A 25,339-nucleotide genomic window follows, 5' to 3' on the forward strand; every position below is an offset into this window, starting at 1 on the left:
ATGGACGTGAATACCAACTTATTATAACTGATCATGGTGATGAGAGGGGTGTTAGAGTTCAAGTGAGTTAATATCTGAGGTTATGAAGCATCATGGTAGAGTGTTAATTATGAGAGTTAGAGAGGGTACAGAGGGAGTGATTGGTGATGAGCAGTGTGGCTTTAGGAGAGGGAGGGGATGCGTTGATCAGGTGTTTGCTGTGAGACAAGTGTGTGAAAAGTATTTAGCGAAAGGCAAGGATGTGTTTTGGGCATTTATAGATTTAGAGAAAGCGTATGATAGAATTGATAGGGAGGCTTTGTGGACTGTTTTAAGATTGTATGGACTTGATGGTAGGTTACTAAAAGGGGTGAAAAGTTTTTATGTAAATAGTAGAGCGTGTGTAAGAGTGGGAAATGCTGTGAGTGATTGGTTTCCCGGGAGAGTGGGGCTGCGACAGGGATGTGTGATGTCGCCTGGGTTGTTTAATATTTACATGGATGGTGTTGTAAGGGAGGTGAATGCAAAAGTTTTAGGTGGAGGTCTGAGTCTGGTGAATGTTGATGGTGGAGATTGGAATCTGAAGCAGCTGCTGTTTGCAGATGATACTGATGACTGATTCAGAGGAGAGATTGAGACAGTTGGTAGAGGAGTTTGGAAGGGTGTATAAAAGGAGGAAATTGAAAGTAAATGAGAATAAGAGTAAAGTGATGAAGTGTACGAGGTTGATAGATGGTAGGGGGATGAATATAGTTTTGAATGGTGAGTTGCTTGAGGAGGTAGAGTGTTTTAAATATCTAGGGTCACATGTTGCTGTTGATGGAAGAATAGATGCAGAAGTGAAGTTTAGAATAAGTGAAGTAGGAAAGGTGCTGGGAGGAATGAAAAAAGTGTTTAAATGTCGTTCGCTTAGAATGGATGTAAAGAGAAGGCTGTGTGAGGGTGTTGTGGTACCGACTGCGTTATATGGGGCTGAAACATGGAATATGGGTGTAGCAGAGAGGAAAAGTTTGAATGTAATGGAGATGAGGTGTCTGAGGAGTATGTGTGGAGTGACGCGTATGGATCGAATGCGGAATGATGAAGTGCGAAGGAGAACTGGAGTTGTTCGGAAGATGGCTGGTAGAGTTGAGCAGAGGGTGTTGCGATGGTTTGGGCATATGGAGAGAATGGATAATGAGCGATTGGTGAAAAAGATAACTAGATCTGATGTGAGAGGTGTAAGGCTGAGAGGAAGACCACGAATAGGATGGATGGACAGTGTGAAGAGAGCGCAGGATGCGAGAGGGATGTCTGTTGAGCAAGGAAGAGTGGCTGTGCGTGACAGAAATAAATGGAGAGAAATTGTGAATGAATAAGTGATGATGCAGCCCTGAGGGGATATTCTCCCGCATTTGGTCTGATCAGCTAGTCAGGTCAGGTGCGGGTAAGGGGATGGGTCTGTTATGATGTGGCAGGGGTAAACCAGTTCTGCTGTCGGGCCCTGCTGCGGATGTCACTGATTGCATTGCGCAGTTGACCCTTGTGCGGTGTGGTGCGGTGAGGATCTGTCCGTTCTCCCCTTTGGGGCTAAGATGCGAATGAATGTGTTTGAATGGATGAGTAAATGGAGAGTGTGTTGTCCTGTCTCGGCTACCTCCCTTTCCATGGGGGAAGCAGCCTAGGTATAGAGATAGATGTAGATAGATGAAGCATCATTAGACATCTGAACCGGCCAATGTTTGCCTGGCCATTGTCCATCCTTGTCGTGGACTTTCCTCTCTCGCCAGGGAGGGTCAAGTAACTGTTGCTCGTTACCTTCCTTCTGCACGTTGTTGTAACACCACATTCCCGACCTTTGCCCTCCGACATTGTTTCAGGCCTCCACTCTCTCATCCTTTTATGTAAAACTTTCATCAGTCACTTCAGTCTCCTTATGAGTATTGTGAATGTTGCAGAATACAGTCTTACAAGTACACTATCTTTTATGCCTTCTTTTGTGGTGAGGGAATAACTTTTAAAAAATCTAAAGGCAGGACCAGCGTTCTGGGAAGACAAGGTGTGCGCATGTTTTACTCCTGTAATTCTGCTGATTGCTTTCTTGTTTCTGTCCAGGAGATACTCCTTTAAGCAAGCACAGAAGTCAGTGTAGAAAGTAATCAAGGCGAGTTGGCGAGTGTGGGTGCGAGCTTGTAATTATTTAATTATGATATCAATAGGTTTGGTCACTCCTGTGACCCCTGCTTTACAAACTTCACCTTTAATCTGCCCTCCCTTCTTCCCTCCCTGGATGCTGGCACACCTGACTCATTTATTACCTTTACGTGATAAGAACTTCTTCAGTATCTTCACTCCCTGCCTTCCAAACCCTTCCCCCACACCTACCCTCATCCTGCATGCTGGCACACCTGTGATTTAATGTGATAAGAATAGCTTCAGTCACTGTACCGCTGCCTTCCTAACAAACCCTCTCCATAACCTACCCTCCCTCCCAGAATGTAGGCCCATCATACTCATTCATTACTCTCAGCCAGATAACCTGTTTAAGGCATGGATTTATTTTCGTGTAGCCTCTTTCTTCCTCATGCTTCCCCCTTCTGCAGTATTATTGTAAATTTTTCACTCATTCCTCTAGAATTTCCTTTGTCTTGTATTCTATCATTGTGCCCTGTGTTAGTGTCCAGTAACACGCAATAGACAGGCAGTCACACGTTTACAGTCAATTAAATCGAAACACACCTACTCCTGAATAAGAAGAAGAAACACTGAGTATGATATCCCGCGCCCACCAACTGGTCTAAGGGTTGAACATATGACTTTGCCTAGTGACTTAACCCTCGACCCATTGCCCTGAAAATCGAACTACTTCATTCTTTCTTGACCCTTAAAATTTCCACAAATTCTGGTTGAATGTGGATCAGATATGTTTACGTTCACCTTGCCCTGTGACCTTGACATTTGACTGGTTGTTCTCAAAATCTGATCTCTTTATCCTTGCCCTATCCTGAAGCCGCCTACCACAAAGTTTGGTCTAAACCGGATGAAATCTTTTGAGTTTTCCTTGCCAAAGTTTACCCCATGTCTTGCCCTGAACCAGTCCACCAAGTTGGTTCAGATCAAATGAAAATTGTTTAAGTTATTTTGTTCACACACCCACGCACTGAGGCCTGAAGGTTAACCTTGCTCTGTAACCTTCATCTTTGGCTGATTTTTCTCAAAATCGATTCCCCCCGCTTTTGCCATGTCCTAAACCGTAGCTCTACGTTTGGTGTGCATTTGATTTTTAAAAATGAATATGCCATAAGAGAGAGAGAGAGAGAGAGAGAGAGAGAGAGAGAGAGAGAGAAGGGGGAGAAAGGTGTCAAAGAGGTGTGGGAGAGATGTGAGTGAGAGGTGAGGGAATGTCTGTGAGGTCTGAAGCGAGGTTATGAAGAATTTAATTGTTGTAAGAGATGTGGGTTAAATGTCAGTTAATGATTTTTCTTTCTGTTGTTGTTGTAATATTAGAGGAAATGAGACAGCCTTGGAGTATCAAGTATAAGTTTTGCTATGAGGGAGGTGGAAAAGGTGTGAAAGGGGTATAAGGTATTAGGGACGTGTGAGATGGAACGGTGTGCTAGACTAGTAATGTACAGCATAAGGGAGTGCCTGTGTGGTGGGAGCTGAGAGGTGTGTTGGGTGTGAGATAGGTGAGTTTTGAGAAAGGTGTTTGTGCATCGATGGTGTGAAGTGTAAGATGACATGAAAATTGGTGAAAACTGTGATGTGATTACAGTTGAGAAGTTTGGGATGTAAGTATAAAACTGTGAAGTGTGAGATGTGAAATGTTGGACATGAAGTGTTAAACTATGAAGTGTCAGATGATAAGTGTAAAGATGTGAGGTGTGAGATGTGGAGTATATATTTGTGATGTGTGAGATATGAACGTGTGCAGAGAGTGACCTGTGAGGGAGGTGTTAGTGATGTGAGGTGGGCGAGATATGAGCATAAAAGCCAAGGGGGAGGGGGAGAGTTGACAGCAAGTTGTGAGGAAAAATGACGAGAGGCGAAAGAGATGAACGCTTGAAATGACTGTAAGAAGAATGAAAAAGAAAATCAGAGATGAGACAGAATAGAAGGGTTCAGTGAGTAGGAAGAGGAAAAGGAAGAGAGGGAGGAGGAGTGGTGGTGAGGGTGGAGGTGGAAGGATCAGGTCTCTTCGGCGTGGTGTGGGTGGGGTTGGGGGTGGGGGTGGTGGTGAAGGCGGGTGGTGAGGGTGAGAGTTGAGAACTGAAGGTGAAGGGTGAGACAGCTTTACTCACGCCCAGGAATATTTATCTGCAAACGTTTTTATAGAATTTAATGAGTTGGTGGAGGAACACACAGAACACACAAGCAGGTAACAAAATGCCATGGATGTGATGTAAGGGTAAATGAAGAAATATTCCAATTCTCTTACATAGCCGAAACAACCAACACGCACGCACACACACACACACACACACACACACACACACACACACACACACACACACACACACACACACACACACACACACACACACACACACACACACACACACACACACACACAAACACACACACACACACACACACACACACACACACACACACACACACACACACACACACACACACACACACACACACACACACACACACACACACACACACACACACACACACACACACACACACACACACACACACACACACACACACACACACACACACACACACACACACACACACACACACACACACACACACACACACACACACACACACACACACACACACACACACACACACACACACACACACACACACACACACACACACACACACACACACACACACACACACACACACACACACACACACACACACACACACACACACACACACACACACACACACACACACACACACACACACACACACACACACACACACACACACACACACACACACACACACACACACACACACACACACACACACACACACACACACACACACACACACACACACACACACACACACACACACAGCGGTGAAATCAGTTCTTAACGTGGAGAGTGACTTACTTGTATGTTTTCCTTCCTTGACCAACCAAACTACATAATATTAACGTGCAAGGAGACACCCTAAGGTCTGTATTGTCGGTGGTTAAGAAAGCTCCCTAACACCTATTCCTCACCGATTTATTTTTGGATACGCTTGCCTAATATTGTTTATACGTTATATATGCCGAGTATGGAGATATCAGAATGATTTAAGTAACAAAGAAGAGGATGGCAAGTGTAATAAGCACAATAAATCGCTTAGGAGGAGGTGATAGGGAGCGTCCTTAACCCGTGAAAATACAGGCTTGAGTCTCGCCACACCTTAAGCACAGAGAGAGAACCATACATATTGTTAGAACGCTTCCTGGCTGATGACTTGTAATTTTCTGTGTTTAATAAAACTGTAGCCTTGTCATTTGATAAAAATTTAATCATACTGTTGTTTATCGAAGAATATTGCTATCATAAACCTTAAATAGAAAATTACCCTTTATATATATAATTTTGTGGAGTTGCCTAATTTCATCGTTTTTCAGGATTCGTGTAGCCTTGAGAGTGAAAATTACCTTCTATTTTTTTAACCAACCACTGTTAGTCGCCTCCCTTGCTATAAAAAAAAAAAAAATCACTGGGATACATAGGGATTTTACACCAACGAGCTACAGTTCCATGATAGAAGATATTCCGTTAGATGTTTGTGAATGGTTTAATATTCATGTTTGTCTAGCAAATGGTGTATAAAGCAAGAGCAACCAACAGAGTAGAAATCTTAGGTTGTGCTGTTATCTTGAGAGAGAGAGAGAGAGAGAGAGAGATCGCAGCACCTTCTTAGTATTCCTACCCATATTGTTAAATTTCACTAATACACTCCATTTCTGTTTTTCAGGAAAATACTGACGCAATCTGGAAAAAAGGAAGATTTAAGAAGACTACAGAAGGAAAGATAAGAAGGAATCGTAAAAGAAAGAAGAGAGGAGAGAAAGGGAGACGAGAAAGGGAAGAGAAGAGGTAAGTTATATTTCAAGATGCTTTTAATTTAGTGTGTCCATTTATTATTTATAATGAAAAATTACTCCCTTGTGTTGTTCAAGTTACAGCGGAAAGTAGGTAGAAGTGCAATAGGGAACGGGAAGGAAAAAAGGAAAGGGATGAGGAAACGTACGATTTTTGCTTGTGTGTTTTTTGTGTTAATTTTGAGTGTGTGTGTGTGTGTGTGTGTCCCCGTTCATTGACCCCAGCTTCTGCTTCCCCTCTTCACTAATTACTGTTTAATGAAAACCTATGATCTCGGCTGACGTTAGGTCGTGTGTGTGTGTGAGAGAGAGAGAGAGAGAGAGAGAGAGAGTCGGGAATAGCCTTTTGAGGTGGAGGAGAAACGTAAGAAGGAGTATAAGGAAGGGTACTTGGAAAGAGAAGTAATAGGTCAAGAACGAGGTGGAGTAGGAGTGTAGGAGGAAGTATGAGGAAGGATTAAAAAAAAAAAAAATCTCAAGATGGAGGTGGAGGAGTGTAAGAGGGATTATGAGGAAAGGTACACGGAAAGGGAAGAGACTGCGCAAGGACGGGGTGGAGGAGTGTTAGAAGAATGGTGTATGGAAGTAGAATGGCTGGAAAGGGAAAGAGATAAGGCAACCAAAGAATAATAATGAGGAGTGAAGGTGGTGAGAATATTAAAGAAGGCAGTTGACAACAGGATGACTTTAAATTTAGTAAGTAATAGTAAATGGGGGAGCTCCAGGGTCCTTTGGTTTGTTGTGTGACGTAGGATAGTGTGGTATTGGTTCGCCAGAGTCTCTAAAATCTACGGGAGGGAAACGCCACGTTTCGGTTTCTTTAGTGAGACCTACGGACAGGACGGCTCCTTGAGATCCTAACGCATCTGTTAAAAGAAAAAAAGCAGACCAAGATCGAGCTAGAGAGACAACGTTCGGGAAGTTCAGTGCATGATGGAAGTTATTGCATTGCTTGTGGAAAAGTCTTTATACGATGGGGGAAGAAATGCATGTGTGTGTGTGTGTGTGTGTGTGTGTGTGTGTGTGTGTGTGTGTGTGAGAGAGAGAGAGAGAGAGAGAGAGAGTCAGGGTTTAATAACAGTTCTCAGTACTCATGACTTACCAGCGAATATATATAAAAATTACAACAGACGACCGTCACCCCAACAGGCAGCCTTCAGAAGCAGCCACGGTGTGAGGACAAGAAGAATCACATCCCCTCTCTCGTAGACGCTCTAACCCACCTCTGTTGATGCTCATTTGTGTGTCATTGGTTGATTACTGTGTTTATACTTTCCTCTGGCCTCCAGCACCATCTGTCCCTCCTTTGTTGCCTTCATAGTGATGGATTATCCAGCCTCTCGGTCCCAGATTACACGCACCGCTAAAAGAGGTTGAAGAAAACATGCTGATGGTGAAATGTAGTCAGAGAGGCAGGTAAAGGGCCGGTGTGTGTGTGTGTGTGTGTGTGTGTGTTATGGACGAACGTACGGGGTGTAACGCGACGTATGACAATAACTTACACCAATGATCTATCATGTAATTGTGAGTATATTTTGTTCTATAAACATATACTCTCTGCGACCCCAGTTCAGTACCCAGCATTCGGCTATTTATGAGTAAAAGTTTCGTGTCTAGCATGTGGCATTGGGTGGGAGCTTCGCAGGGCGACGGGAGACGAGTATTATCAGCTTATACTCTAATTTACATGAAAATCCCATATCCTATCAGTACAAACGAGTTTTAAGATGAAACTTTAAGTAGTCTATTGATTCTTTAACATCAAGTCATGCATTCCTGCAGTTCTTTTGCACAAATCACAGAAATTAAGGATTAAATTCAAATTTTATGGTTTGCGAGAGAGTAGGGATGGAGGAGAGGCTGGTGTGTTGTTGCCAGGTATGTAATGTTTGGTTTGTAGGATATTGCTACCAGTTCCTATCGCCCTGCGAAGCTCCCACCCGATGATACATTCAGGCCACGAAAGTTTTACATTTAAACATCCGAATGCTGGGTACTGAACTGGGGTCGTAGAGAGTATAGGCCTATGTTTATAGAACAAAATATACTCAAAATTACATGATAGATCATTGATGTATGTTTTTGTCATACGCCGCGTTACACCCTGTATACACTCGTACACAGTGATGGAGATACCTTCACATTGACATCCACCTTACCACTCATAGATCCCCGCCTGCCTGCCCCCCCTCCCTCCCTCACCGTCTGTCTGTCTGTCTGTCTCTGTCTGTCTGTCTGTCTGTCTGTCTGTCTCTCTCTCTCTCTCTCTCTCTCTCTCTCTCTCTGTTCTTGACATTCTGTTTTTCTTATTCTTTTTTCAAATTGTACCATATATATATTTTATTATTTTTTTTCCATGGGGAGGGGGGAGGAAGGGAAACAGAACAGCTAAATAGCAAAATCCGCAGCTAACCCTTTTGGCAACTAGAAGCTACCCCAGATATTTATATTATCGCATGCCTGTAGCTAGAATGAAAGAGTACAACGAATAATATTATCATTGTTAACGGGTGAGCGAAGACGTTATTGCTTGGGGAGGATGAGAGGCCACTAAAGCAAATTAAAATTATCAGAGGAACTAAGACATGCTTTAACATTTGTATAGTTAGCTGTTGTGTTAAACCATTCAGCGAGCCACATACTGTATATAACTTCAGCACCGAATCTGGAAAAATGTTGTAGAATTTATGCAAGTGAAATTCACGGCCCATGTTGCCCGTGCTTCAAATGACTATGCCTAATGTGTATTGCTTCTGATGCCTATGCCTAATGTGTATTGCTTCTGATGACTATCCATAATGTGTATTGCTTCTAATGACATCCCTAATCAGTAACGTCCACTCCTTCCACCTTGGCACTCTGAAAAAGTAGTCTAGCTATATTTCATCAGTGACTCATACTGCCCGCGTCACCTTTCCAGCTACTATCTATCTATATATCTATCCATCTATTTACCGACCATCCCTATACAGTACATTCACACCCACTTCTCCCACGAGCTCATATATTCTCTGTCACCGTATGCCTGTATTTTATTTTCTGTTGATTATCCCTACTCAGTGACAACTACTTCTCTAAGTCTTTGCCACCCTATCGCAGCATCTTATTTTCTGTTGACTCTCACTGTTCAGGTAACATCCACTCCCCATATTATTTGTCACTTTGGCCCGCATTCTCTCAGTTAAGGGTGCTCCCTAACACCTCTTCCTAAGCGGTTTCATTTACTTATTACACCGTGCTCTCCACTTATGTGTTATTTAAAAAATTCTAATATAACCATACTCAATTAGAATGTGAAGAATGTTATTAACCAGCTGTATCCAAAAGTAATCGCCAAGGAAAAGGTGCTATAGAGCCACCTTAACCGATAAAAATACGGGCCCATATCCCTGCGTCTTGTTTTAGATCTGTAACACCAATAAATTTATCACCATCCCCGTGCTGACTCAGTCCCTCGGGTCCTCTTATCTGTTGACTCCCGAACAGATAACAGAGGCGAAAAGTTTAGGAAGATGGGATGTGATGAGATTTGCTGGCTATTACCGAAGTTCACGCACGCGCAGTCTCTTATGTACGAGCAGTCTCTCTCACACACGTGCAGTCTCACGCACGACGTGCAGTCTGTCACGCATATAGTCTCTCACGCACTTACAGTCTTTCTCATGCACGTACAGTCATTTTCACGCACGCAGCCTTCCTCATGCACATAGTCTCACTCACGCACGTACAGTCTCATGCACATAGTCTCTCTCACGCCCAGTCTCTCTCACTTACGTACTGTCTTTCATGCACGTGCAGTCTCACGCACGTACAGTCTCTCACGCAATTGAAGTCTCACGCACTTGCAGTCTCACTCACAGTCTCTTGCACGTGCACGAACGTACAGTTTCTCCCACGCACGTTCAGTCTGTCATGCACGTGCAGTCTCATTTACATAACCTCACGCACGTGCAGTCTCTCAAGCACATAGTCTCTCACGCATGTACAGTCTATCTCACGCATATGCAGTCTCTCTCACGCACGTACGCACGCATACGTGCATTGGGTTAGCGAATTGCGTTGGCGTATGTAATGACACATTTACGTATATTCCAGACACTAACACGAGAGAATATCATATGATTCTCTCTCTCTCTCTCTCTCTCTCTCTCTCTCCTTTATGCCTTGAAAAGTTAATTGCACCTAGGGTGATTAAAGAAATTGTTTTAATTACATATTCTTGGTGATGAAATTTATGCCTGGTTAATTACATTGACGATGATAATTGGCGCGCACACACACGCACGCACGCACGCACGCACGCACGCACGCACGCACGCACGCACGCACGCACGCACGCACGCACGCACGCACACACGCACGCACGCACACACGCACGCACGCACACACGCACGCACGCACGCACGCACGCACGCACACACACACACACACACACACACACACACACACACACACACACACACACACACACACACACACACACACACACACACACACACACACACACACACACACACACACACACACACACACACACTGCCTTTTTTTTTTTTACACTGCAAGCCAGTTCCCTTAGTCTTCTTAGTACTGTAATTCTTTGTTGGTGCGGGACTCACACATTTCTCCTCTGGTGGTAGCAAGGCTGCTTTGAGTTCCACATACTTATTTCCTCACTACCCTAGATATCCGGATGATGTGACTGAAAAATGGCAAATCGTTGGTATGACCGTGGATGTATTGCTTAATGGGGACGTGTAGATGCTAAATATGGCAGTGAGGCGGCGGCAGCGTAATTAGGGCCAGTAATTACCCCCATGGCACACAGTGGCTTACCTACTCATCAGTATAATTAAGAACATGGTTAAGAATGAAGGTGCGGGTCAGGGTGAAGGTAAGAGTCATTAGGTAATGGGAAGGGGCAGGGGGATGAGAGTGAAGGTGGGAGTGAGGAGTTAGTTGTTTTCTACAGAACCAGCAGACATAGCCTATCCAGCCTGGCATGCTTTGATCTTTTGTGTGAGAGAGACAGGTTAGAGCGTGAATTCTAGATTTTCTCCAGCGTTTCGAGCCACACAGAACCCATCTTCATTAGCCCGAAACGTTAGAAAAAATAAAGAAAAAATCAAGAAAGCTCTAACCTGTCTTTCTCCCACCCAACATTTCCAGTTGTCGCAATGGATCATCTGCATTTACAGCCGTTTAGCGGTTGATTCTTTGCGTAAAAAAAAAAAAAAAGAAAAAAAAAAAAGACACTTTTGGGTAAGAGCATGAGATTTGACATCGATCAGCCAGCCTGGAGGAAGCCATAACATGATGCTTCTTTGGTCATCTGTGAAGCTACGGTGAACAGACTTGGCTGCGAAAAATCTACATTAGGCGAGTCACATAACCTTGCCTTTGCTGTGGTGCACTGTCGTATTGTATTAACTTGTCCGGTAATATAAGGCCCACTTGAAGAGTGATTGATTTACGACAAGCAGTAGTTCGGATCATTTGGCCATTCATTACAAATTGGCAAAACCTTTATTAGAGTCTTTCTTTTCTTTTCTTTTTTATTACCACACTTTGTATTGCTAGCGTAGAGCAGAGCAGTACAAAGGAGCATGAGGTGTTTATGGTGCAGTACTAACAGTAGCGTTGAGCAGAGTGGTGTGGAAGAGCGTGGAATGGTGATTATAACAAAATATTGATGGTCTGGGAGCTTCTTAAGGAAATATGTGACAAGGCCCGTGTACCCTCTTAAATCTAGTGGCATTATGCTTCTCGTAAACCTGCCACCAAACCCGTTTGTAGCCGGGATTCATATATTTAACGGACTTTTAAGACTGATGTAAAGCCCCGTTGTGGCCTGGTACCTCAGTGATTAAAGTGAAGCTCTAGGGAGTTATGACACTGTGATCTATTAAGATGGGCTGCGCCTGGTGTACATCAACCTTACACCCTATCTGACCGCAGTAACATGCGTCTCAGGTGAAAGGAATAGGAAGTTAGGGCGCCATATTTCGCAGTGTGACCTACGCAGGCGGGTAGCGTCAGGTTTGCGTCAACCTTAGACAGTATCTGGCCACGGTAGCAAATATCTCCAGCGTCATCCAGGTCTACCTACCCTTATATAGGTCATCCCCAACATAACCCGCGTTTCTCTGCTGTTGTGGGGGAAAAATTAGAATAATTTAGAATATACCCCCGGTAGTGTCGTAAATATTTAACTAGCTAATCACTTGCACTAAACAAGACAAAAATAGGCCTACAACACTACATAATTTGTCCGGATATATATGTCTTACTCCCAGGACTCACCTGGATCGTAATGACGTGTAGGTTGTGTTCCCTACTAAGCAACTAAACGATCTATTTAAGGATCCTCAAATAAAAGCTGGAAACCCTGGTGAAATATTATTCGCCCAGTCTTTCGCCACTAAGGGTCATTTAGTTACTTAGCTTAAGAATAGCAATTGAGAGGCTTGTAGGTTGTTGCCATATGGTCGGAGTTGTTGAAGATGTTGCTCGTTGCTAGTGCTTGGCGGATTACTGGAGGTTACGGCCTGGACCAAATACGTACTTTTTACGTAAGCATTACTATTTACACTATTTATAAATTAAAGTGAATTGATAATGTTCATTCCCATCTAGGAGGAAGCACTGTCGTAAATTAATTAATCAGTCCAGTCTGTCCCAACCGAATTCTCTCTCAATACCACGAGAGTGGTTAGACTGCTTCCAAGCGTGACTAAGGCAAGACTGGGACTGCCTCTGACTCGACTCGAGATCATCTGAGACTAAGACTCAATGAATTAGGACTGAGAGTGTGGTCGAGAGTCCGAGCAACTGAGGTCTCGAGACTCGTAATTGACCGAGGCCTAGCCGAGACTAAAACTTAGACCTCTGGAGAGAAGAACAGAGGCGATCCACCAATCAAACAACTAAAATGTATATGTGCACATTCCATCCATGGCTGGGAAAAAGACTAAATTATGAACCATAGTATAAATATACGTAATCCTATATACCCATCACCCTGGGTTACGTATAATACATTATACTTCCAAAATACGACTGCCCATCACCAACTAAAATAGAAAATGGGAGGAATTATTCCTAAATTTCCGACAGCTGTATATAAGCCACACCTGAGCCTATTTCCGTCACCATACATGGTCACAGTAGCCGTGAAAGATGTGGAAATCTAACACCACCATATTCGAGACTTCTGTTGTGATTCTCCGAAAACGGGTACATAAATATGCTTTTTACCTCGTTATAGGTGGCAGATTCTGTATATCAGGCCCAGACCAAACATGGGAGCAGATATCGTTCGCGGAAACAATAATTCCATATAGTTGTGTCCCCCCCTGTGGCGGGGGGGACACAACCTGGCCGCACTATGGGGTGGTACTACTACTCTGCGGCCAGGTTGTGTTAGGAAGAATACTGCCACCGTATTCCCTGCGTGTCGTAAAAGGCGACTAAAAGGGGCGGGGTGAGGGGACTAGGGACCCCCTCCTCTGTTTTGTAGTTCCTAAAAAGAGACAGGCCAGAGAAAGGGATGGGGGATGGAGTTATCCCCGTACCCTGAAGATTGGGTCTATGAATGTGCGTGGATGTAGTACGATTGAGGCTAAAAGGGAGGAGATTGGGAGAATGTTTGTGAGAAGAAAGTTGGATGTGTTAGCTTTGAGTGAAACGAAGATGAAAGGGAAGGGGGAATCTATGTTTGGAAGTGTGAATGGAAGATTGTCAGGTGTTGATAGAGGAAGGGCAAGAGAAGGTGTGGCCTTGTTAGTGAGTCCGGAAGTTCAGCAATGTGTGATTGAATGGAAGGAGGTGTCATCGAGACTGATGTGGGTGAAAGCGAAATTTGAACGTGAGTTGTGGGTGTTTGTGAGTGCATATGGGCCTGGTAGTGAAAGGGATGAACAAGAGAGGGAGTCTTTCTGGAATGATGTTGATGAGTGTCTGCAGAGTTTTGAAGCGAATGTGAATGTGGTAATGATGGGAGATCTGAATGCTAGAGTGGGAAATGTAGCAGTTGAAGGCGTAGTTGGTATGCATGGTGTGCCTGGAAGAAATGAAAATGGGGAACGAATGATAGCGATGTGTGTTGAGCGAGAGATGGTGATTGGGAATACGCTGTTTGAGAAGAAAAATATTTATAAGTATACATGGGTGAGACAGGAGGGTGGAAGGGTTGTTGATAGAGCCTTGATGGACTATGTGGTTGTGTCTAGGAATGTAATAGGAAGATTGTTGGATGTGAGAGTTCTGAGAGGGGGAGGGTGGAGGTATGTCTGACCACTACCTGGTGGAGGGAAAGTTAAGAGTAGGTAAGAGATGGATGAGAGCTAGGAGGGTTAGGTGTGGCAGGGAGGTTTTGAAAGTGAGTGAGTTGGATAAAAGAGAGAAAAAGATAGAGTATCAGGAGAAATTGAAAGATGAGTGGAACGCAGTGAAAGATCGGGAAAATGGCAGCGTGGAGGAGGAATGGCAGTTGTTTAAGAGTGCTGTGGTGGGGCATGCAGAAGAGGTGTGTGGTGTGAGACGTGTGGGTGGTGGTGTAAGAAAAGGAAGTGAATGGTGGTGCGAGGAAGTAAGTATGGCTGTCGCTGAGAAGAGACGTGCATATGAAGTGTGGCTGCAGAGGAAGGATGAGATGTCATATGAAAGGTATAAGGAGAAGAGGAATAGAGCGAGAAGGGCTGTGCGTGATGCTAAAGTGGCAGCAGATGAGAGGTGGGGTAGGCGGCTGACAGAGAATTTTCAGCAGAATAAGAAAATGTTTTGGAAGGAGGTGAAAAGGGTGCGAAAGGGAGAGTCTGGGAAGGAAGAACGAGTAAAAGCAGAGGATGGAAGGATGTTAATTGAGATGGATGCAGTAAGGAAGAGATGGGCAGAGTATTTTGAAAGATTGTTAAATGTAGAGGAGGAAAGGGTGGCTGAGATTGTGGCGGATGGAAGGGTGCAAGGAATAAATGTGTTGGGAGAGTTGAATGATTCTTTGATCACGAAGGAGGAAGTGGAGAAGGCAGTAAAGGAGATGAAAGCAGGGAAAGCTGCAGGTATGGATGGGTGTGCTGTGGAATGCCTGAAGGGTGGTGGAGTGACTATTGTTGACTGGTTAGTAAGATTGTTGAATGTGTGCTTTGAGAAAGGTATGGTGCCAATTGACTGGGCAAGTGCTTGTGTGGTCCCGTTGTATAAAGGCAAGGGTGATAAGTATGAATGTACTAGCTTTAGGGGTATAAGTCTGTTGAGTGTTGTAGGTAAGGTGTATGGTAGAGTGTTAATTATGAGAGTTAGAGAGGGTACAGAGGAAGTAATTAGTGATGAGCAGTGTGGCTTTAGGAGAGGGAGGGGATGCGTTGATCAGGTGTTTGCTGTGAGACAAGTGTGTGAAAAGTATTTAGCGAAAGGCAAGGATGTGTTTTGGGCATTTATGGATTTAGAGAAAGCGTATGATAGAATTGATAGGGAGGCTTTGTGGACTGTTTTAAGATTGTATGGACTTGATGGTAGGTTACTAAAAGGGGTGAAAAGTTTTTATGTAAATAGTAGAGCGTGTGTAAGAGTGGGAAATGCTGTGAGTGATTGGTTTCCCGTGAGAGTGGGGCTGCGACAGGGATGTGTGATGTCGCCTTGGTTGTTTAATATTTACATGGATGGTGTTGTAAGGAGGTGAATGCAAGAGTTTTAGGTGGTCTGAGTCTGGTAAATGTTGATGGAGGAGAGTGGAATCTGAAGCAGCTGCTGTTTGCAGATGATACTGCACTGGTGACTGATTCAGAGGAGAGATTGAGAGAGTTGGTAGAGGAGTTTGGAAGGGTGTGTGAAAGGAGGAAATTGAAAGTAAATGAGAATAAGAGTAAAGTGATGAAGTGTACGAGGTTGATAGATGGTAGGGGGATGAATATAGTTTTGAATGGTGAGTTGCTTGAGGAGGTAGATTGTTTTAAATATCTAGGGTCACATGTTGCTGTGGATGGAAGAATAGATGCAGAAGTGAAGTTTAGAATAAATGAAGTAGGAAAGGTGCTGGGAGGAATGAAAAAAGTGTTTAAATGTCGTTCGCTTAGAATGGATGTAAAGAGAAGGCTGTATGAGGGTGTTGTGGTACCGACTGCATTATATGGGTCTGAAACATGGAATATGGGTGTAGCAGAGAGGAAAAGTTTGAATGTAATGGAGATGAGATGTCTGAGGAGTATGTGTGGAGTGACGCGTATGGATCGGGTGCGAAATGATGAAGTGCGAAGGAGAACTGGAGTTGTTCGGGAGATGGCTGGTAGAGTTGAGCAGAGGGTGTTGCAATGGTTTGGGCATATGGAGAGAATGGATAATGAGCGATTGGTGAAAAAGATAACTAGATCTGATGTGAGAGGTGTAAGGCTGAGAGGAAGACCACGAATAGGATGGATGGACAGTGTGAAGAGAGCGCTGGATGCGAGAGGGATGTCTGTTGAGCAAGGAAGAGTGGCTGTGCGTGACAGAAATAAATGGAGAGAAATTGTGAATGAATAAGTGATGACGCAGCCCTGAGGGGATATTCTCCTGCATTTGGTGTGATCAGCTAGTCAGGTCAGGTGCGGGTAAGGGGATGGGTCTATTATGATGTGGCAGGGGTAAACCAGTTCTGCTGTCGGGCCCTGCTGCGGATGTCACTGATTGCATTGCCCAGTTGACCCTTGTGCGGTGTGGTGCGGTGAGGATCTGTCCGTTCTCCCCTTTGGGGCTAAGATGCGAATGAATGTGTTTGAATGGATGAGTAAATGGAGAGTGAGTCGTCCTGTCTCGGCTACCTCCCTTTCCTTGGGGGAAGCAGCCTAGGTATATAGATAGATAGATAAATGACGTTCACTCTGGGTTAGCGTGACAGGACAAGATATGCCAAGATTAGAGCTTATCTCAATTGTTGGCCGATTCTGCTGATAAAATAATCACTAGCGTAGCTATCTTGCTAGTGTTATCGTTTTCTCAGTTTCTTGTAGCTCTTCTTTTCCCACATCTCCTCTGCCTTAAACTTTATGTCACACCTTTATTCTTTCCCGCACAGTTCTTTTTTCCTCTCAGCCCCTCACTTTCCTGTCCATCTCTTCGTCCCGTTCTTATTCCTACACCTCCGTCCTCCATTCCCGCTTCTCCATTTATTCATTCTTCCTTACCTCCTCCAACAATTTTTATTTCCGTGCCCTCCTCTTCACCCCTTAACCTTACGTCTCCCCCCTTGTCACTCACCAGTTATTCTCTCTCCCATACCCCTTCAATCTTATCCCATCTTTTCCTCTGCCAAACGCCTTAGCTTAACCATTTTTTATTCCAGTATCTTCTTCCATCTGTCCCTAGGCTTGCCTCCCGCCCCCCTCCCTTCAGTCTGACACCCCTTCCCTGCCTTCCCACTACCCCCATACTTCTTCCTTACCTGTCCTTCATGCCATAGTGAAGAATGAGTGTGTGGAAGAAGTGAAGTAGAACCATTAAGAGAGGAGTGAATAAAGAGCAGAGTGGAAGGAGAAGACACTGAGAAATGCTAATGAGAAAGGAAAACAGGAGTAATAATGAGTTGATAATGGATGAGGCGAGGAGAGGGTGGGGAGAGTAAAGAGGAAAAGAAGTGAGTGGAAAGGTAACGGAGGACTATAAGAAAATGCTGTATTGAAAGAGAAATACAAATGGAAGGACCAACAGCACCGTGTGATTTGTTTATTATTTTTGCATAGCTAACCTTCACTTCGCTGGTTTCGAATAATATATACAGTACAGTAACTTCATACTGCGGTCGATATTCGTATATGCAGAGTAACAACAGACATTACGAAAAGCTATAGATTTAGAGTTCCCCGCTATTGTTATAACTCAATCAGCAGCTTTCATCCAACCGTTAGATGTACAGAATTCCCCGCTGTTGTTATCAGTCAGTCAGGACCTTCAAAGAAACCATCTCCAAGCATCACAGGTCTGCACTAAGTGAACAGGATGCAGTGTAACAGCATTAACAAAACCTACTCAGTCAGGCAACCCCTCACCGCCTCTGTTTTTTTCTCACTTTTCCCGGGAGCAAAATGATACTCCTGTCTGCGTCTCCACCGACACCGAGTACGGAAAAAGAAATCATTTGCGTTGAAAATGAGTTGAACCCCTTCCTTGTATGTGAAAGATGGTTGAAGAGAGTGTTATTACCGGTGTCCGCTACGTTGAACCATCCAGACAGTTATAGAAACGCACAGACCAGCTTTAGTTTGTGGGTAGTTATTATTTTTTGCTGGCTGTATTTTTCTTGTGGATAAGTTACGAAGAGAGTATATCACTGCCGAGTAGTTAGAGTTGGGTGTTGTCCGACAAAGTTCAGCTTACAAATTCTGACATATTTCACATGGGCGGGATAACCAGTGTTAGTGGTGGCCTCGTATTATACGTTGTGTGTGTGTGTGTGTGTGTGTGTGTGTGTGTGTGTGTTAGGTTGCAGGCCGTTTGATCAGTTATTTTCATTTTTTTACTTCATGCCAAACTCGCCTCGTCCCTCTGTAAGTGATATTTTCATAGGTAGATGTTCCAGTTTCATGTCACAGGGTTGGCTTGTTCACGTGGTAAATGTGTGAAGTTGGTTTTATGAAATTGATTTCAAATATGTTGTTTTATGCTTATATACTTATTTATTCATTGTATTTTTGCATACATACAGTTTTATTCACACACACACACACACACACACACACACACACACACACACACACACACACACACACACACACACACACACACACACACACACACACACACACACACCTGTATGTAATAGTGTATTTCATTTGTAATTATTTTATTTTTTCTAAATAGTGAATGTGTTGGGTCGTGTCTGGTGTTAAGTTTTGACCACGTTTTTTCTGTCTTAACTTTGCCCAGATATTTGTCCTTTTTCCGCTTATTTCACCCTTCCCATAATGACCTTCTTAAGCACTCACTCAGGTCCGTATTTTCGTCGGTTAATGAGTCTCCCTGGCACCTCTTCCCTAGCGATTTAATTCGGAGGGTTAATATAATTTTGTACTTTATTTATGCAGGGGATGACTTTATTGGAGTGATTTAGATATCAAATAAGAGGACATCAAGGTTCACTTAGCAAAATAAATCGCTTAGGAAGAGGTGTTAGGGAGCCCCCTTAACTCAGACTCACACATTTCTCACGATTACCACCTTCCAACTTACTTCCCGTCCCCCCAAAATACTGTGTAGTGTGTTCTCATTCAGAATACAAAATTACACTCAGCCAGTCCTTTCCTTCCTTCGTCCTTAACTTCTCTTACTCTCTTGTGTCTAAGCTTTGACATCATCTCACAGCTTCATCTTCACAAACTCCACCCCAACAGTCATTTTCCTTCCCCCTAAAATTTTGCGCTCTCACCCACAATATACAGTTACACTCAGTCACTCATTTCCTTCCTTAACTTCACCCTCTCTTTTGTGTCTAAGTTCTGACATTCCCTTACAGCTTCACCTTCACAAACTCCCCTATACCCTACCTCCGCCTCCCCTTCCCTCACATACACATGACCGTAAAGATGCGCAGAACAAAAAACCTGGAGTGACCGAAGGTGTGTCTCTGACCCAAGACGACCCCTTTTGTTGACAGTGTGGCTCCGGGGTGCTGTGAGGTCACTTAATCAACGCTGGATCGTGACTGTGCCCCCTCTTGTTTTAGGGGAGAGGAGGTTGAGAAAGGCGAGAGGTTTGGGGGTGGGGATGGGAGAAGTAATTTTGTCGCCGTGGTTGAGAGAGAGAGAGAGAAAGAAAGAGAGATTGTGATGGATTTGATGAGTAATTCTGTTTGTCTTCGTTCGGTTCCAGTTCAAAGTTCCATTTTTCTTTCCATTCGAGTGTGTTTCAGTGTTTCAGTATCAGGGGAGAAGGAGGGAGTGAAGGGAGTATGTGTTTTTGAATTCTTGTCACTACAGTAGATATGTGAAGGTGCAGTTTTGTGTGTGTGTGTGTGTGTGTGTGTGTGTGTGTGTGTGTTTAAATGTGTATATTTGGGGGCAGCTTTTTATGCATTTATTCATATTCATGACTGAGTATAATTATCGAAAATCTGTACGTATGTGTACAGTCTGACTATCTGCCTCATTGTATACATGCGTGTGCATAGTTTCCCCAGGTAAGCACAAATATTTGATGTTGTTGGATAAAATAATATGAGATTACACTGAAAAGACTTTAAAAATATCAGTAAATGTCCATCGTATGTTCCCCTGGACAGTTTATTTCTTTATACTCTCTGGAATTCACTTCCTGGGAGTTGTTTCCCACAAACATTTAATCCACTTCAATTCAAATCCAGTTGTTATAAATATTTTATGAATGGAGGATGCCTTTAGGCACATGAACTTATTTTTTTCCCCTTTGTTTTTACTTCCACCATTCATTATCTATTAAAAAAATGGTGTGTAAGTAAACATATAGGAAGGAGGAGGCTGGACAATTGGACCAGGTGTAAAATGTATATGAGTATGTAATGAATATTCCTTGGACTGAGCCACCGGCCACGCTGTCGGTCTCTGTGTCATTTGTACTCTGCCACTGTACACTGCCACTGTTCTGGGGTGGCTAAAGGATCACAGCACAAACACTACACTGGCATGCCTCTGTTTTGTCAATAAGAGTGAGAGAGAGAGAGAGAGAGAGAGAGAGAGAGAGAGAGAGAGAGAGGTGGAGAATGAGAAAGAGACTGAGTAAAGAAAGTTGACATACATTTAGAATCTTTGTAAGGTTGTGTTTTGTACCTGATTTAGCACAACAACCCATCATTGCTGTAGCCACTCTAGGTTATTTTATGCCACATACTCCAAATGGTTTTGTTCAGTGAAAGATGGGACTCTTGCCAAATTTTTCGGGTAAGTAATTTTCCTGAAACGACCATTTATGAGTGTGAGTGTTGTTAAAAGTATGACATTTGTGTGTGTGTGTGTGTGTGTGTGTGTGTGTGCGCGTGTGTGTGTGTGTTGGGGGGGTGGGGGGTTTCTTTTGGTATTCGATGCGTCCTAAAATAATCCCGCCGTAATGTGTGCGTTTTTATGTATATTGTTGTGGTTATAGGCACTGAATAAAACCGACGTAAATGTGTAAAATTGTTAATACTTTTTACTGCATCTCCGAAAGAATTCCTGGTACTCGATGTGCTCGTTAAAAACATTGCCAACACGGTGACGTTTAGGCCCGCATGCTTAATCCTTCAGTCGCAAAGTGGAGTACAAAGCCCTAACATTTGACAGTAATTTATGGAACGCCTGTGGTTATTAGGTATGGTTAGCCTGCATTCCATACTACAGAATGCAGTCAGCAACCATATAAAAAGACTAGGTATCTTTCATGATTGCCCTGTACTTCAAATATCATCAAAATTTTGGGGTCTGCATCTCACTTCTCGATTTCAGGTTCAAGCATTCGACCATTAGTCTTGTCCGTAGATGTCTGTAGGACGAAAAGCACTCCATGAAGTAATGTTATTCAGCAAGTTCGCTGATTTTCCTGATAAACGATACAGTGAAAAGGTACCTGGTGAAGTGTGTATGTTTTTTTACGTTTATATTGACTCTTTGGCATCCAGAAGTAAATTTGTGGCTTAAAAACAACACTAAGACATGTTTATTAGCGATTTCTGTTAACTATTACTGGGATTCCACACATTATGAAGATTCCTTGAGTGATCTGAACTCTCTCTCTCTCTCTCTCTCTCTCTCTCACACACACACACACACACACACACACACACACACACACACACACACACACACACACACACACACACACACACACCACAGGCATAAATTATCCCAGCGTCAGTTTATTTCCCAGATAACTTCTTTCAGTATATTATAGGTAAATAGATAGATAGATAAATGGATAGATAGATAGATAGGGACAGTGAGATACGAGGTGTACTCATGTGTAAATACAAAACTGATTGATATAGATAGCTAGGTAGATAGACAGAGGCAAGTACATAACAGGTAAACAGATAAAGCCAGGGAGGTAAGAGCTATAGCCACCTTAAGTCTAAATACGATATTTATTTTGGCTTCCAACTTATTAATATTAACTTCTGGGGGTAGGTGGGGGCTTATTGCTCACGTAATGCACGCAGGGATGAGTGAGGCTGGCCACTCTCATCTTAAATGTCAGGACCAACTTGCCTAGCCCCGGGCTTCTACGCTTCCCATGGGGGTAACACTGGATTAGATGATGCATAAATTAATGAACTTCCCACCTGACAGCAGGATTTTCAGAAAGAGAGAGAGAGAGAGAGAGAAGGAAAAAAGAAAAATTTCAGTCATTAATAGTAATCTGCAGTGACAAAAGTTAATTCCTTTAGATTCACAGTGAGTTAAAAAAAAAAGTGTGTGTGTGTGTGTGTGTGTGTGTGTGTGTGTGTGTGTGTGTGTAAACAAATAACTTCTGAAGGTGTGCTTACTTTAGACATCATATAAATGAAGGATATTACTTAAGATAAAACTTTTCTCTAGACAGTTAATGCAAGAAATGAAGGTTGTAATGATTAAAGCACAATAATCTACCAACGAATGTAATGATTGTCATTGTCAGCCTCACTGTTTGTATGTAAGTCTACCAAATCCGGACCCAGCTGGGCGATGCCACTTTACAGACCACAGCCCCGCCCAGGACTGTTGCACCGGGCCGCTTGATGCTCTTATATGTGAGAAGTCTGGACCTACTGCATATTCTCGTCGGGAAAGGAAGTTCCCTAGCACCCTTTCCTTAACGATTTATTTTTGGATACAGCCGGTTAATATGCTTCTGTATGTTATTTATACAGTGTGGCAATAGTTGAAGGAATTATAAAACACGAAATAGGACAGTAAGGTGTGTTAAGCAGAATAAATTGTTTAGGAAAATGTGTTAGGGAGCTTCCTCAACCGACGAGATTAAGGGACCAAGACCTTGAGTCACAAATTAATTTATAATCACTTCCCTGTCGCAAGTACGATTTCTGTCTGCAGGAAGGACAAGAAGATGAGAGTGAATAGTCCTGCCATGATTTTTGTCCTTCCTGTAAATGATTCTGTTTCTTAGTTACGAGAGGAAATTAAATATTCTGTCAAACTCTGCCCAGCTTGATTCACATCACCACCTGCCCAACCCGTGGTTTGCTGTTGCCCAGCTCGTCCCCGGTTCACTGGGTGCGTTACAGTAAACATCACAATAGTGTGTGTGTGTGTGTGTGTTTGAGGGGGGAGGAGAAGGCAGGGGTAAGCAGAAACAGTGTAAGGGTCAGTCAGGTCCGTTGCGTCTCCACTAATTTGTTTCTTCATCCAACACCTATTGCTCTCACACTCCTCTATAAACAGCTGCACTGATCCACACCTCTAGATATACAATGTGAACGTGTACAAATTTGAAGAGAATAGTGCTACGGACGATTTGTGAGTAGAGGTTAACTGTTGCTTTAAATGAATGATATAGACGAATTGAAAGTGGAAAGAATCTGGTGCTGCATGCCCGAATAAATGGAGTGGTGTCCAGTGAACTGAATGTAGCAGTGTCTGGCGGGAATGGAGAGAGAGAGAGTGCGTGCGTGGCGTGTGTGTGTGTGTGTGTGTGTGTGTGTGTGTGTGTAATAATAATAATAATAATAATAATGATAATATAATTTTCGGTTTATTCATGGCAGCCAGTGGCTGAAAGTACACAGGTCCATAGTCCAGTACGTTAACCTAAAGAGGTCAACAGGCTGACCCTGGCTGCTCTTGAGGAGCACCGACACTTACTCGTACTACTAGAGTACGTATATACCGGGAGAGTAGCGACATAGGGGGTACCGGACGCTCAGCTGATGGCCGCCATTTTCCTGCCGAATTTGCGCGCCTCCTGACTGAGACTCAGGCGCAGGCATTCCGTTAGCGTTAGTTCATGTTTTTTTGTTGCTGAGAGTGGGCGTCATGCCGGGCTGTTCTGCCTATGGGTGTGCCAATCGACCGGAGAAAGGCTTTAAAATGTTCACATTTCCATCTGATCCAGAAAGAAGGAAATTATGGAGGAATAAAGTCAATCGTCTGGGGTGGGAACCAACTTCTAAATCAGTCTTATGTGAGGTATGGTATGCTTAATGAATGTTTTCATGTAATTTGCTGTGAGTTTGTTCCTCTCTGCCGTAGAAATAAGTGAACTATCGGTGTAACAGGGAACCACTAAAGCAGATAAGAGTATCAGGACGGGTTAATCATTGAGAATGAATTTGCGTAAGAAGTGATGACTCCCAAATTCACGTTTTTTTCATACTAAGTTGATATTAGTTGTTTATGGTTGTTTATGCATATCTTGCATATGTATTATTATACTTCCTGTTCATATGAGTGCATTGTGTTACTTGTGTATTATGCCTACATGGAGAAAAAGTATTATTCACAAAATAATAGTGCGCTCTTCATACCAAGGTAGCCTACCATTATACTATCCTACTTTTATGCTATCGTATGCTGCTGCTCATATGTGTATGACGTTTACCTTTCGTGTGTTTATTATCACATGTCTTGTGTTTTTACGCATATTCTTACGTGCATTAACCGTACAGAATCTTTTGATGTGTATTCTACATGTACTCTTATTATTTCGTGTGTTGTGACAATACGTGGAACGTGCATCGTGTTTTTTTTCGTGTGCTACTGTATACGTGTACTACGTGCATTTTATGTACTGTATATTATGTGGACGTGTACCTACGACTCTTCAGTCAACCGTCTATGAATGTTACAAGTTTCTAAGGGGTCCAGTATAACATACAATTTACCTGAGAGTACCTATATAGGTACTCTAGTTTACTTCTAATGTTATCATTGGTTACTTAAAAGCTGTAACACTTTTTCACATGAGTCTGAAGTCAGCATAATAACCTTCACAGATAAAGGTCAGCAGGACTTGTCAGTGACATAGAGCGATTCTTTGTACAACTTTATAGGCTACTGTGTTCACAGCTTAAAAAACAGAGACCACCTGTGACGAGTGCCTGGGAGATGTAATATCATCACCCCATCAGACAACTCATAAAGCAGCAGACCTCACTTTACTCAAGGAATACAAAAAAGGAGGACTTATAAAGTATATGAGATGCTGCATAAAGTCGAGCTGATGTTCAGGAAAGGTCAGTGTGATTTGACAGGAAAGGATAACATTAAGAAAACCCTGATGAATGAAGTAGTAAACCTAACCAAAAATTATGATATTCCTACCAGTCACAACCTCAAAAATAAACTTCTAAGCAAGTTTATCAATGCTCGCTTGCATTTCTACTGCAAAAAG

Source organism: Coenobita brevimanus, chromosome 93 (assembly GCF_032717465.1).
Source record: "Coenobita brevimanus isolate Jiangsu-jjx chromosome 93, ASM3271746v2, whole genome shotgun sequence".
In the NCBI taxonomy this organism is placed as follows: Eukaryota; Metazoa; Arthropoda; class Malacostraca; order Decapoda; family Coenobitidae; genus Coenobita; species Coenobita brevimanus.